The sequence below is a fragment of the Rhineura floridana genome, chromosome 1 (assembly GCF_030035675.1).
Source record: "Rhineura floridana isolate rRhiFlo1 chromosome 1, rRhiFlo1.hap2, whole genome shotgun sequence".
Taxonomy (NCBI): domain Eukaryota; kingdom Metazoa; phylum Chordata; class Lepidosauria; order Squamata; family Rhineuridae; genus Rhineura; species Rhineura floridana.
Window position 1 is genome coordinate 181,905,740 of NC_084480.1, and position 14,142 is coordinate 181,919,881.

Below are 14,142 nucleotides of genomic sequence, written 5' to 3' on the forward strand. Positions count from 1 at the left end.
TCTGGGCCACATTGAACCTTCATGGTTGTGTTGCTGAACCTTCACAGAACTACACTTTGAAGTAGAATTCAGAGCAGTAGCCGATGCTGGGGAAAGGTGGTGGCATTTACCTGACCTCTGATCAGTTGCATTGCTGCTGCTTACTGGGAAGTAGAGGGGTGAGGCAGCAGTGAGGTCCATGTAATTCAAAAGCACCTTTTCTGTATGGGCATTCAAAATAAGATAACTGGATGTTCTCTTCATGCACCAACTAATGGTGTGGTTTTTCTAGAAAAAATTCGTATGGGAAAATATTCCAGAAAACCCACATCACTGGGGTTTGCATTAGGATATTGGCACAGGGTAATTTGCATTGAAAAAAATTGAACATGCCTTACTTGCCTACTATTGCATTTGCAGTTGGCATCCATTCATTGCTACTACTGAACTTACAAAACAAAAAAATTTCCATGGTAAAACGACTGCTGTTGTGCAATGCCAGGTCTGTAGTACAAAAAACATCACACATCCATGATATTATCTTGGATGAGCGGGCAGACCTGGCATGTATTACGGAGACTTGGCTGGATGAGGCCTCAGCTCCCATTCTTGAGGCCATGTGCCCGCCGGGTTTCCGTTATGCACAGCAGCCGAGGGTAGGAAGGCGGGGAGGGGGAGTGGCAGTCATCTATCGGGAGTCTTTAGTTTTCACCAGACCTCCTCTTCACAGGACTAAGTTTGTTGACTGCATGTACTGGAGGTTGGGCCCGAAGGGCAGTTTGGGGATCCTGCTTGTGTACCGCCACCCTGCTGCACAGCAGACTCCCTGGCCGAGGTGCTGGAGGTGGTCTCGGCTGTACGGGCGTTGTCCCCAGAATTATTAGTGCTGGGTGACTTCAACGTGCATGCCGAGACCACTCTCACTGGAGCCCTCGGGATTTCCTGGAAACCATGGCTTCCTGGGAACTGCACCTTAGTAACATTGGGCCCACCCATGTAGCCGATCATGCTCTCGACCTTATGTTTGTCCTGGGAGGGGAAGGAAGTGCTCTGAAATTGGGGGTGGTTTCTTCCACCCCTGTGTCATGGTCAGATCACTACCTGGTGAACATAGACTTCTCGATGCCACACACCCTCCGCAGGGGTAAAGGACCTATTAGAATGGTCCGCCCCAGGCGCCTGATGGATCCAGAAGGATTCCTGACTGTGCTTAGGGAATTGGAACCTGCTGAAGGCTGCCCGGTCGATACCCTGGTGATTGAGTGGAATGAGGGAATCACCAGAGCAATGGACAGGGTGGCTCCGAAACGTCCTCTCCCCCTGAATAGAACTCAGTTAGCACCATGGTATACACCACGGTTGCGTAATCTGAGACGGGAGGTGAGACGACTAGAACGCCGGTGGCGGAAATCACGTTCCGAAAATGTCCGGACACAGGTTAGAGCAGCAGTAGCTGCCTATCAAGTGGCAGTGAAGGCAGAAAAGAAGAGGTTCTTTGCTGCCTCCATTGCGTCTGCAGAGTGCTGTCCCAGGAGGTTGTTTCAAGTGGTCCAAAGCCTGGTTGGTCCAGTTGCTCAGGAACCCTTGGAACAGTCAAAAGCCTCCTGTGACAAATTAGCAAAGCACTTTGCTGACAAAATCGAACACTTATGGAGCCTGATCCCGTACGCCGTGGATACAGTGGATGAACCAGAGTTGACCAGCTGCAAGCCGGTCGAATGGGATCGGTTTCGGCCTCTCCCTTCTGAGGATGTGGACAAGGTGCTCTCAACTGTGAAGCCTACCACATGTCTAAATGACCCTTGCCCGTCGTGGCTCCTTATGAGCTGCAGAGAGAAATTGGGCGAGGGGATTAAGGCGGTGGTTAATGCATCCCTGGAGGAGGGTGTAATGCCATTAGCCCTCAAGGAGGCAATTGTAAAGCCCATCTTAAAGAAGCCCTCCTTGGATCCCCAAGTTCTGAACAACTTTCGCCCAATCTCAAATTTACCATTCTTGGGCAAGGTCATTGAGCGAGTGGTGGCTAATCAGCTGTCGACACACTTGGATGAAACGGATTATTTGGATCCATACCAATCGGGTTTCAGGACTGGACATGGTACTGAAACAGCCTTGGCCGCTCTGGTGGATGATATGAGGAGGGCATTAGATAGGGGAGAATTCACCTTTCTTGTCCTCCTCGATCTCTCAGTGGCTTTTGATACTGTTGACCACAGTATCCTTTTACATCGCCTGGAGGGGTTGGGAATAGTGGGCACTGTATTGCAGTGGTTCTGTTCCTTCCTCTCCGATAGGCATCAACAGGTAGCATCGGGGGAAGAGGTTTCAGACCCTTGGCCTCTCAATTGTGGTGTGCCACAGGGCTCTATCCTCTCTCCCATGCTATTTAATATCTATATAAAGCCGCTGGGGACAATCATTAGGAGATTTGGGCTGCAGTGTCACCAATATGCGGATGACACTCAGCTCTATCTCTCGTTTAAATCCTCACCAGAGTTGGCTGTGGAGACCTTGTCCAAGTGCCTGGAATCCGTGAGTGGATGGATGGGAAGGAACAGGCTGAAGCTGAATCCCAATAAGACCGAGGTGCTACTCGTGGGAGACAGAGGAAGGTTGGGAGATATTGACTTGATGTTCGACGGGGTGAGATTGCCCCTAAAGGACCAGGTCCGCAGCCTTGGGGTTGTTCTTGATTCCAAGCTGTCCACGGAGGCTCAGATCTCGGCAGTGAGTCGGGCAGCTTGGTATCAATTACACCTCATACGTAGACTGCAACCATACCTTCCTGCTCACCAGCTCCCATTGGTGGTACATGCCCTGGTCACCTCTCGTTTGGATTACTGTAATGCGCTCTACGTGGGGCTACCCTTGAAAACGGTCCGGAAATTACAACTTATACAAAATGCGGCGGCTCGACTACTTACAAACTGTCGCCGCCGGGAGCATATCACCCCAGTGCTATTCGACCTGCACTGGCTTCCAGTTGTTTTCCGGGCCCAATTCAAGGTGTTGGTATTAACCTTTAAATCCCTACACAGTCTCGGCCCAGTTTATCTGATGGAGCGCCTCCAACGCCACCAATTATGCCGCCCCACAAGATCAGCCACACAGGGCCTTCTCTCAGTCCCGCCAACTAAAACAGCTAGGTTGGTGGGGACGAGAGAGAGGGCATTCTCAGTGGCTGCCCCCACTCTCTGGAACTCCCTCCTGTATGATCTTCGGCATGCCCCTTCCCTGAATGTATTCCGCCAGGCCTTGAAGACCTGGCTTTTCAGACAGGCCTTTGGGACTTCTGGGGAGGGTTAATCACTATGATAAATTGCCTAGTACTCTGAACTGTCATTGTTTATAGTTTTATAGTTTTATCATTGTATTGTTTTATTATGATGTATTTTATTGAAACAAAGATGTACGTCGCCTAGAGTGGCCATTGGCCAGATAGGCGACACAGAAATTAAATTATTATTATTATTATTATTATTATTATTATTAAAGCACTGGAAAAATTTCCACCCTAATCACTGGCACTAACTATCCCACATTGATCCTGTGGTAGTTTTTTTTGCCAGTGATGTGGATAAATACACAAAGCTAGGCCTCTAATACATGTGGACAATAGACCAGGGGTATTGGATACACCATATCATTGGATACTATTTGGAATTTATCAGATGCCCCTTAGGCTGTTGCTGTAACTGTGTTTCTCAAGAAGCAGAGAGAAAAATCTTGTATCATGTTGTATCTCTTTTTTGTATGTGGCAAAAGTTAAACAGATTCAAAAGTGTAAATTATATTTTAGCATTAAACTGTCAGCTCTGAATATTATCCTTTCCACTAAAAGCCATCATCATGCTTCATTGTTAAAGCTGGAGCCATAACATCCACTAAGCATTTAATTCTACAATCTCAGGCATTACCCCCACACACACACAAAGTCACCCACAAGCCCAAATTAAAGCTGAAATTCCTTTACTCCCCAAATGACTCTTTCTACAAATTTTGGTGTTGAATACACTCTGATTTTTTCAATATACATTGAATATCTGATATCTATGTTTGACCACTCACAATAATTCATTTAAATATGTGACATGTGAGAGTTCATTTTTACCCTCTCTACCCTGGCCTTTAACAACTGAGAGGTATGTTTTTAGGACTCACCCTATTTTGTGATTTTAGATTGCTTTTCAAATTATTTTTAATGTCATGTTTTAAAATTATTGTAATCTGTCCTGGGACCTTTGGGTGAAGGGCGGGTAATAAATGCTGCTATTATTCTGTAATGGATAGTTGACATATAATGTTTAACAGCTAACAAGCAAGGGTTTTTAGAGGGTGGCAGCATTGTATAGCTGACATGCAATGACACTTAGTATCTGGTGGTATCTTTGATATCCTATGAGATCTTATTTTAATGTTTGAGATATGACAAGGGATAATTTACAATATTTGATATTTATGTCATATTTGACAATTGGTGTGCAACAGTATTCAGTCCCTGGCACTATTGGAGCGATGACATTTAATAGAAGTTAACATATTATACTGTTTGACAGCTGACAGGTTATGAGCTCATATCTGATGTCTACCAAAATAATCAAGAAATGCCAACAAGTCAAACATCCCAATTTGATGTATGTTTACTCAGAAGAAGAATGCAGAACATATGAACAAAAGAAGAACCCTGCTGGAGAAGAAGGACAGGGGAAGCCCACAAGCATGGTATTCAGAGGTTCGAGTGGGAAATACAACAAAATGTTGCAGCATACCTTCAATCCCTAAACAGGAATGGTCCAGCCAGCCACACCATCTAGAATACTATCAGCTGTTAGGGGCTCATGCAAGCCAATTCACTCTACCCCTTAATTTTTCCATTTCTCTTTTCCAACTGACACTCAAAATTCCATGGCTCCTGGTGAGCACTAAGCATGCTCAGTCCTCATTGGGCTGGTTATTTTGGGGGGGGGTTGCCCCCTTTCAGCATTTTTTTAAGGAGCTTTGTCCTTCTGTAGATGTTGGGGTTTCCTTCAAGGATGCTATTATCTCCCTCTTGTTTCTTAGTGGTCCCCGTTAGCCTCCATTTCTGTCAGCGGAGGAACACTATTAGAGGGTATAATACTGAAGCCACCGAGGTTCCCAGAAAGACTTACTGCCAAGAGAGACTGAAAGAACTGGGCATGTTTAGCCTAGAGAAGAGAAGACCGAGGGCAGTGGCGTCACTAGGGGTGTGGGGGGGTGCAGACCACACCAGGTGACACCATCAGAGGGGGGTGATTCTCAGCTTTAATTTAAAAAAAATTAAGCTTCTAGGTGGTCCGATTCTCGAGATATACATAAAAACGTCAGCCCACCCGTTAAATCTTTTTTTAAACTACTGTATAGCACTTCGTAGCTTTAACCCTGCCCGTTCAGGATTGCAGCCAATCAGTGAAGTGTTTGTTTGACCTGTGCCAGTGTCTAGTAAACCTCATTGCAAGGCCAGAATATGGTGGGTCCCCCCCCCGTTTATCTGAAAATCTCATATATTGGGTAAGTATATACATTTCAGTTTTTCCCCCTCGTGTGTAGGAGTCAGATCCTGGGCAGTGTTTTGAAAACCTTCCCAATACTTGTTTTGTGGGGGTAAAAGCATTGCAAATCCCATATCTCCAGAGTAAATCCCATTGAATTCAATAGGATTTACTTTTGAGTAGACATGGTTATGAATGTGCTGAAAATCAATGGGACTTTGGAATGAATGTAAAAAATTGTGTTTGTGTTCTCTTTCTGTCCCCCCCCCTTTCCAGTCCTATTTTAAAGCAAGTAGGCAGGGTTTACTTAGGTATTACAGTTTTTATTCTGTAGGAAACTAATACTGATTTTTTAAAAACTAATACTGATTTTTCTGCAATGACCAACTGGTTTGACAATAAACTATTATATGGGCTGTATGTATTTATACATCTGCAGTGTGTGTGTGCAGTCTTTCCAACACCCCTGTGCGGTAGGGTTGGAAACCAAGGCAGCTCACAACAAGAAATAAAGCCATTTAAAATCCAATAACCATAAAGCAAGAATAAACAGTTGGAAAACAGCCTAAAGAGGCATGATCCTGAATTTTGGGTTGGGTGAATGAAGTTTATTTATTTATTATTTGATTTATACCCTGCCCTTCCTCCCAGTAGGAGCCCAGGGCAGCAAACAAAAGCACTAAAAGCACTTTAAAACATCATAAAAACAGACTTTAAAATATATTAAAACATCTTTGAAAATATTTTTAAAAGCTTTAAAAAAACATTTTTTAAAAAAAAGAAAAGGCTTAAAAATATATTAAAAAGCAATTCCAACACAGACTCAGACTGGGATAAGGTCTCAACTGAAAAGAACAAGTTGAAAGAACAAGTTCCTTATCACTTGAGGCTGTAGTTCTCTGCACACTTCCCAGTTTGAGTAAGCCCCATTGAATACATTGGGACTTGCTTCTGAGTAAACAAACATCGGATTGCACTATAAATATATTTACAGATTGTGTAATTCATAAACATATTTGAGAGTCATGTTTATATAAATATTTCTTCATACTGTGTCCCAACAAGTATTTGATTTCACACTATGGTTGTAGATGATTTTTTCCTCTACATTTTAAGTGTGCCCTTCTTCCTGGGGGTGGTCATGGTTCTCCATTGTTTTCATCCCGAGGGGAGGATAGGCTGAGAGATGGTGAGTAGCACATTTAAGGTCTCTTCACCTCCCCCCCTTTTTTATTTGTATTTATTTTATATTTCTCCAATATCTTCCCCTGGCTGTTTTTATGTATTTTAAATATTTTTAGATTAAATAAATAGGAAATCATAATTGTGAACCTCCCTAAAAGCTATTTACCTATCCTTGTGCTTTGGCAAAGTGATGGTGTGAAGGCATGCTGGTAGAACAATAGACCATGTTTGAGGCATGTTATAAGGTGTTTGAGGACTGTGTCACACATTACTTTTTGAGACCTGTATATTCATGTTGGAAAGAACACATGCACGTATTGAATGGTGGCTTGGGTGCTGTTTTTTCAGTCTACGCTGCATGCGTAGGGAAGGTGATACATCATCTGGCAGCTAGCTTCATAATGTAAGAATGAAAAACATTTGGATCACCATTCACTTGTTTACTTTTCTCACTATTGAGACCACTTCATATATTACTTTTTCATACACAGACATTTAATCTTTGTATAGGAAAAAGTATTTAGTAAAATATGAAGGACAGTGGCTGCCCAGTCAGTATAACCACTGTACAAGATCTACTCAGCCACTGTAATTACCTTTTTGTTTTGAGTGCCCTTTTGTCTGGGTCTTGGTTCAGGTGTGTATCCAACTTTGATGTGCTTATGGAAGGGGTGTGCAAGTAGTGCCTGCCCCCAAGTGTGGAGGCTTGGACAAACATGGAAAAGCAAAGTCTGTGTGAAAGTACATATTTGGGAATGCCATCAGTGTAATCCTAAACACACTTAATAAATAATATCGAACTTGCACATCACAAAATATATTACGGTCATGTCCATAAGCACCAGGAGGGTAGTCACCCAGGGGATTTTAGTCCCTCTGCTTTTTTGGGAGCAGGGTCCCTATGTCTCCAAGCATCCTACAGTCAGCATGAAAAGGGAGTGTGTTAGTCACTGAGAAGAGTCTTCTAATATGCTTCCTTGCCTTTCCTGCAGATTGGAGCCAATCAGAGTGAAAGGAGGTGAGTCAGCCACTGAGAAGACTCTTCTCAGTTGCTAACTCCCTCCACTTACATGCTGATTGGTTCCTAGAGATGTTTGTTGTTGTGAGAGAATGCATTAACAAAGATCTCATTCTTAATCCAGGAGTAAAAAAGGGTGTATGTGGCTGCAAACTATGATTCTGCACTTCTGAATTTTCTACTAAACAACTGATACATACCTATGTAACTTTGTGTCTGGAGACTTATTATTAAGAATCACTTTCCATAACTGTAAGGAGGTATGTCCACACGCATGCATCCCAGGCACCTAAATGAGGGGTGAGAGCAGCATAGGGACATAAGCAGATGTCTTATACTAGGGGTTCCCAAACTTTTCTTCTACATAGACCACTTGAAAATTGCTGAGGATTTGAAAGTATCTGAAAATTTACGATGGGCATATGCAAGATAATTAACTCCATTAGTGATAAGAGCAAGAATTTGGGCTGTGCGTATGATATTGTAATTTAAAGGTGTAATTTTAATTTCGCTAGTTGTTTATGTCACTACTATTGCCATTACATTCAATGATATATGGGAATTACAATTTACAAGTAACATTAGTACAAAAAACATTACTAAGGATTCTGTATGGTCTGGTACAGAAGGAGGTCCATGGGGGTGACACCATGAGTTACCGCACTGGGTGACACCAGCCCTAGTGACGCCACTGACTGAGGGGAGATATGATAGCACTCTTCAAGTACTTGAAAGGTTGTCACATAGAGGAGGACCGGGATCTCTTCTTGATTGTCCCAGAGTGCAAGACATGGAATAATGGGCTCAAGTTGCAGGAAGCTAGATTTCGACTGGACATCAGGAAAAACTTCCTGTTAGAGCCATACGACAATGGAACCAATTATCTAAGAGGTAGTGGGCTCTCTGACACTAGAGGCATTCAAGAGGCAGCTGGATAGCCATCTGTCAAGAATGCTTTGATTTGGATTCCTGCATTGAGCAAGGGGTTGGACTTGATGGCCTTATAGGCCCCTTCCAACTCTACTATTCTATGATTCTATGACATGTACACAGGGCAGCAGCTGAAATAACTCATGTTTTGAATTTCCTGTTTGAACTGAATGTTTTAAAAATGGAGCAATAATATCAAAATTTCACATTCAAAATCTGAATAGTGCAATTGAAAGACTCCACAAACGATGTATATTACAAATGATGCAGCCCCCAACCATTGACATCTCAAAAGCTTTGATCATTTGCAATCCCATAAATAGGTACATAAGGTATCTCTTCAGGTGCTTTTCACCCCCTAGATTTTTTCCCCTTGTGATCTCTTTTAATTAAAAGAATCAATATTCACACAGATCACGGACCATTCATAGAAGCAGCTTTGCTTAATGACACTTAAATATCCATTAATATTAGTCTGTTTCTGCATAGGAATCTCTCTCTCTCTCTCTCTCTCTCTCTCTCTCTTCCCTAAACAACTCCATTGAACAAATTTACTAAATCATATATTAATACAAATTTGGACAGAATAGTTCATAAAAATGTCAGTTTGATGATAGCAGGACAAATAATTGCAGCAGCTGCCAAAATGTGAACAAGATTATTCCTTGAAATTACCTTATCTCTCCTTTAAACAAGTTTTAGTTGCTCCATTGAGTAATGTATGTTCTATTTCTCACATGAAGAGAGAAAAAAACCTGGAAGATACTGTAATATCTCTTGTAGAACCAGGGTTTTATTGGAAATATTAATCTTTAACTTGGCAGCTGCTAAATTCTAATATCCATTTAAGCAATTTACAAATAATAATGGTGTTAAGAAAGATTTACTGTGCATTTATACAACTCTCAAAGTTTGCCGTTTCTTTCCTGGTATGACTAATATTGATCTATTAACATAATGTCAGCCCTGTTCACTCTGTTTTGTTAATTCATGCACAAGGAAAATGTAAGTCAAGGCAATGTTAGTACATAAATAAATGAAGATGTGCATGTATGTATGTAGACACACACACACACACACACACACATCATATGCATTCACATTAATTTAAAATAAAATATGATCCTCTTCCCCGTCCCCTGTATTTTGATAACAGAATACTAAGGGTCAGTTATTACTCTTCAAGCTACTTATCTTTTAGGATAGGCCTGGTCATATCAGTGGTGCACTGTTTCATCAAAGGATCATAAATATGATCCAAAAATTGAAATAACATTTCTTGAAAGAATGGGGGCAACAGTGTGCATTGGATACTTTTAGACATCCGAGTTCCACAAGGATCTTGTCGTCAGGTCCAAATAATAGTCTGAAAATGCTTGATGCAGTCCCTTGGAAGCAGGGATAGGCCTGGTTGGTATTCAGATGGGAGACAATAGTGGGCTGCATGCAACTCTAGGTCAGGGATACCCATGCTTTGGCAGTATTGGCTTACCTTTTGGGGTGCAATGAGAGAGCTGAACTCAAGTCTCCATTTAGATGGGAGAGGAGGAGAGAAGGGGGTGCTGAGGCAGCCCTACACTCTTCTCTACACACCTTTGGCACTGTAGGTACCGTGTTCATCCCAGTACCAAGAACAGTATGTGTAGCCTTGGGTCTGGATACAGAGATCCAGTATCAGAAACAGAAGATGTGATGTCCTTTTGTATATATGGGATTGTATCTTACCAAGAGCGCAATCCAACTTATCTTTCCACCGGGCTGGGGCGAGTTGGATGTTGTGGACTCCTGGCTGCGCTGGCAGGCTCCTAGCATTGCCAGCCACTGTTGGGCTCTGCCAGCAGCAGCTCCCCCCCACTGTGGCTGAGCTGTGGCGCCACCAGGAACCTGCCGGCACCACCAGGGATCCACAGGGGATGGGCAGCCTGGAAGATGGAGGGCCAGTGGAAGCTAGCAGAAGACCAAAAATGGTATGTAGTGTGGGTATGGTGGCAGAGCCATGGTGGGGGTGGCTTGCATGAGATCCTCCTCACATTCAGAGCCCTCCCCCGGGTTCTGATCCACCCAGAAACTCTGCTGGCCAAAATACTGGCACAGTAAAAGCATTACCATAAAGGCATAAGAGAAGCGCTTACTCCCCGGGAAGCCTGATAGTGGGAGCCAGTGCTTCTCATCTGGATCATGCACGCAGCTCCCAATGGAACCAGTTCCTGAGCGGGTGGAGGATCTCGCAGGGCTTTCCACCGGCTCCTCCTCCACCAGCTCCCCATCTTTTCGATTGCTCTGCCTGTCGCACTCAGAGTAGATCCATTAAAATCAATGGATTAAGATGAATTTAAGCCTACTAATTTTAATGGGTCTACTCTGAGCATGATTTAACTGAGATACAACCCAGGATTTCCAATGTCGCAAGTTATGAGAATGCAGAAGCCTGCTACATTGTGTGCGTCACACTTGCTGAATTAGGGCACAGGATTATCTGCCCTGAAGACTGATGTTGCTATTTGTTCTGGCTTTGTTGCTTCTTTCCTTTTGTTTATTTATGCTTTAGTGCACACTTGTTCTAAATCCTGCAGGAACTGATGTAGCACTAGACAACATTCTACTTTGCCTCTATCAATGTTTTGGTGGTTTGTTTTCCCCCCCACTTGTCTGAGAATATCTTATTATTTTAAAACAAAGCACACCCATTTCTTAAAGGGTGTATAGGCTGGAGGATGTTTGTTTTAGTTTTCTCAGTACATATTAATTCATCCAAGCAGGGAGAAAGCAGCTTTACTTTAGAAGAAGAAAAATGGATTAGTGCTTTCCATTATATATTTTATATGGAAAACTCACTAAACAAGCTTCAGTTTGTGGGAAGAATTAAAACAGACTTTGCGCTGATCTAACTGTTGATTATAATCAATCACTTAAAATACAAATGAAAATCTTTATATTAATCTGCTCTACACTCTTTCAATCCTTTCTCTATGCTAGTTTGCTTGACTAGCTTTCGCCATATTACTTTGAAGAATATCAAAAGATCCTTTTTGTTTCTTTGAGACTGAACAGCTATTTTTAAATGCATTGCTGAGTTTACAAAGTAGTCCAAAAATGAATGTTGTTTGTTCATTAACAGCATTAAACAATGACACTTTGATGCCTTCAGAGTGCCATCAATGTATATGGTGGCTTACAGAATAACATAAGCAAAATAAAATGCAATTCTCTGTCCCAAAGAGCTTAGAATCTCAGGTTTTTTTCACAGTGGGAAATCACATGAGAGAAGAGAAGGCCAAGGAGAGCAAGAGTACCAAGGGATGAATTATAACACAAATGTGAGCTTCATTTGTAGAAGGGGCTGCTTCAACCTCCTGTGGCTTCTGTGCCTCATAACAGGCACAGGGGTTGACACAAAGCTTGACCAGCCATAAACAGTGGGAAGGAAAGGGAAAGGCGGGCGGGCCGGCAGGCGGGCGGGTGGGGTGGGGGTTCTGGGAAAGTTGGGAAGCAAGAAGATGTTGCCTTTTGCTTTAGTGATGCATAACACTGCTTAAGCTGAACCCTAACACTGAAGTAGGCAGCTTCTTGGCAAGAAGCTCCACACAGAAATTGGTCCTTGGAGATCAGTTAGATGTGAATTGGTTTGATGATGGGTTTTTAATTTTAAAAAGCTTTAGAAATCACTGGATTAGGTTACTGAAAAGTGATGACATGTGCATGGGTGCTCTCTCACTCTCTCTTACACACACACACACCCTTTTATAATGTAATAATAAAACATTTCATACTGCATTTGGGAACAATCAGGTACTGGAAATAATTAAGTAATGACTTGTAATGTCATTATCACAAAGATTTATGTGATATTTATGCATAGATACATTTCCCAACCAGCAACAGAAATAAATCAAATATTCACATATGAGTACGTGGATTATGAGAAACCTAGTAAACACCCATAGCTTGGATTTTACTCTAATGAGGGCATATAAATGAGCACCAGTTCTTTGCCCTTTCACATAACAGGAATCCAGTCAAAGTTTTATTGTATAGGTAGTTTTGATGCCAATTCACCCAATCACTTCCCATAATAGTGCTGAAGATTTCCACGAAGTAATCAGATTGTTCACTGAAGCATCAGAGATTAAATATTCAAATGAAATCTCACTGTATGGGTAAGTATTAGGGGATGCCAAATAACAATAGTGAATATTTGGTAATTTTTTGGCAAAAATTCAAAGAATATATCTTCTGGTGAGCATATTTAGTGAGCAAAATATTAGTTTTACAAGGAGCTACTGATTTGTGCAGTTAATCATTCATAAAATTTTGAGTGCTACCATTTATACTGGTCATATGATCATCCCTTTAGATTGTGCAGCAATGGGCCTGTAAAATCTGGACTTTGGTATGGTCAAGATTTACTAGACTTTTATTTACTAGACTTGTGTGCAAATGACCATGGTGGTGGTGAAATGATTAAAAATAAAATCTCGGACTGTGAACCTCACTCCAGTGTTTTATATATAGACTAATGCTTGCTTATGAAGGACAAGTATAGTGCAACGCATAGAGTGTAGTGGATCTACAGAGAAGACTGGGTTCTGATCTCTAGTCATGAAACATATTAGGTGGCCAAGGCTGGTCATCTTCTCTCCAGATAACTCACAGTGTGATTACTGTGAAGTGGAAAGATAAGATGCAAGTAGGAATAATAATAATAATAATTAATGATGATGATGATGATGCACAGTTCCTAGTCCAGGGTTATGGACAAATGTAGTTTTATCCCACATTGCACCAATATTTGGTTTGTTGCCACAAGTCACTTTTTGTCTGTGGCAAAACTGGTGAATTTGCATAGCATTTGGGTAGCTTCAGAGATGCTTTGCTACGTGCCATTATTCATGCCACAACATGGGGCCGCAGAGTCCAAGCGGACTGTTTGTTCTAAGGCTGAAGCCTAGGCGTTTGAAAACTGCAAGAGACAACCAGAGGCCCAGAGATCATGGCTAATGTGACACCCCCAGGCCTAATCTTCTTAGAGCACTGGGATAAAATAAGGATCCATTACAAAATCAGCCTTCATCCTGCCCCCTTCTGTGCTCTGCCTCTCTGATAGTCAAAGCTGAGACAATTGCTTGATTCGGGGGACTTAATCAGGTATTAGGAGCTAATGCAGTTCGAGAAGAGGCTAATCTCCATATTTACTCCATCTGTAGTGGTGGACCTTGCTTGCTTGCCTCTGGGAGATCAAAAGGATCTAGCAACAATCAGATTAGAGCTGAAGAAAAGGAGGGGAGGTCCAAGGAGTCTAAGAGGTAGGATTCTCTCTGTTTTTCTTGGTTGTGTATATAGTGTTTTAAGATCATGCACTGTAATCCCATAGAAAGCCTTCCCATTGTCTTTCACTTTTATCCTGCTCCTTTCATTTTTGAAAATGGAAACAGCTAATGCTATTTATTATCAACTAATAAATGTTAACATTAATAACTTTGGGTGTTGGGTTTTTTGGTCCAAACTAGAGATTATGATGAG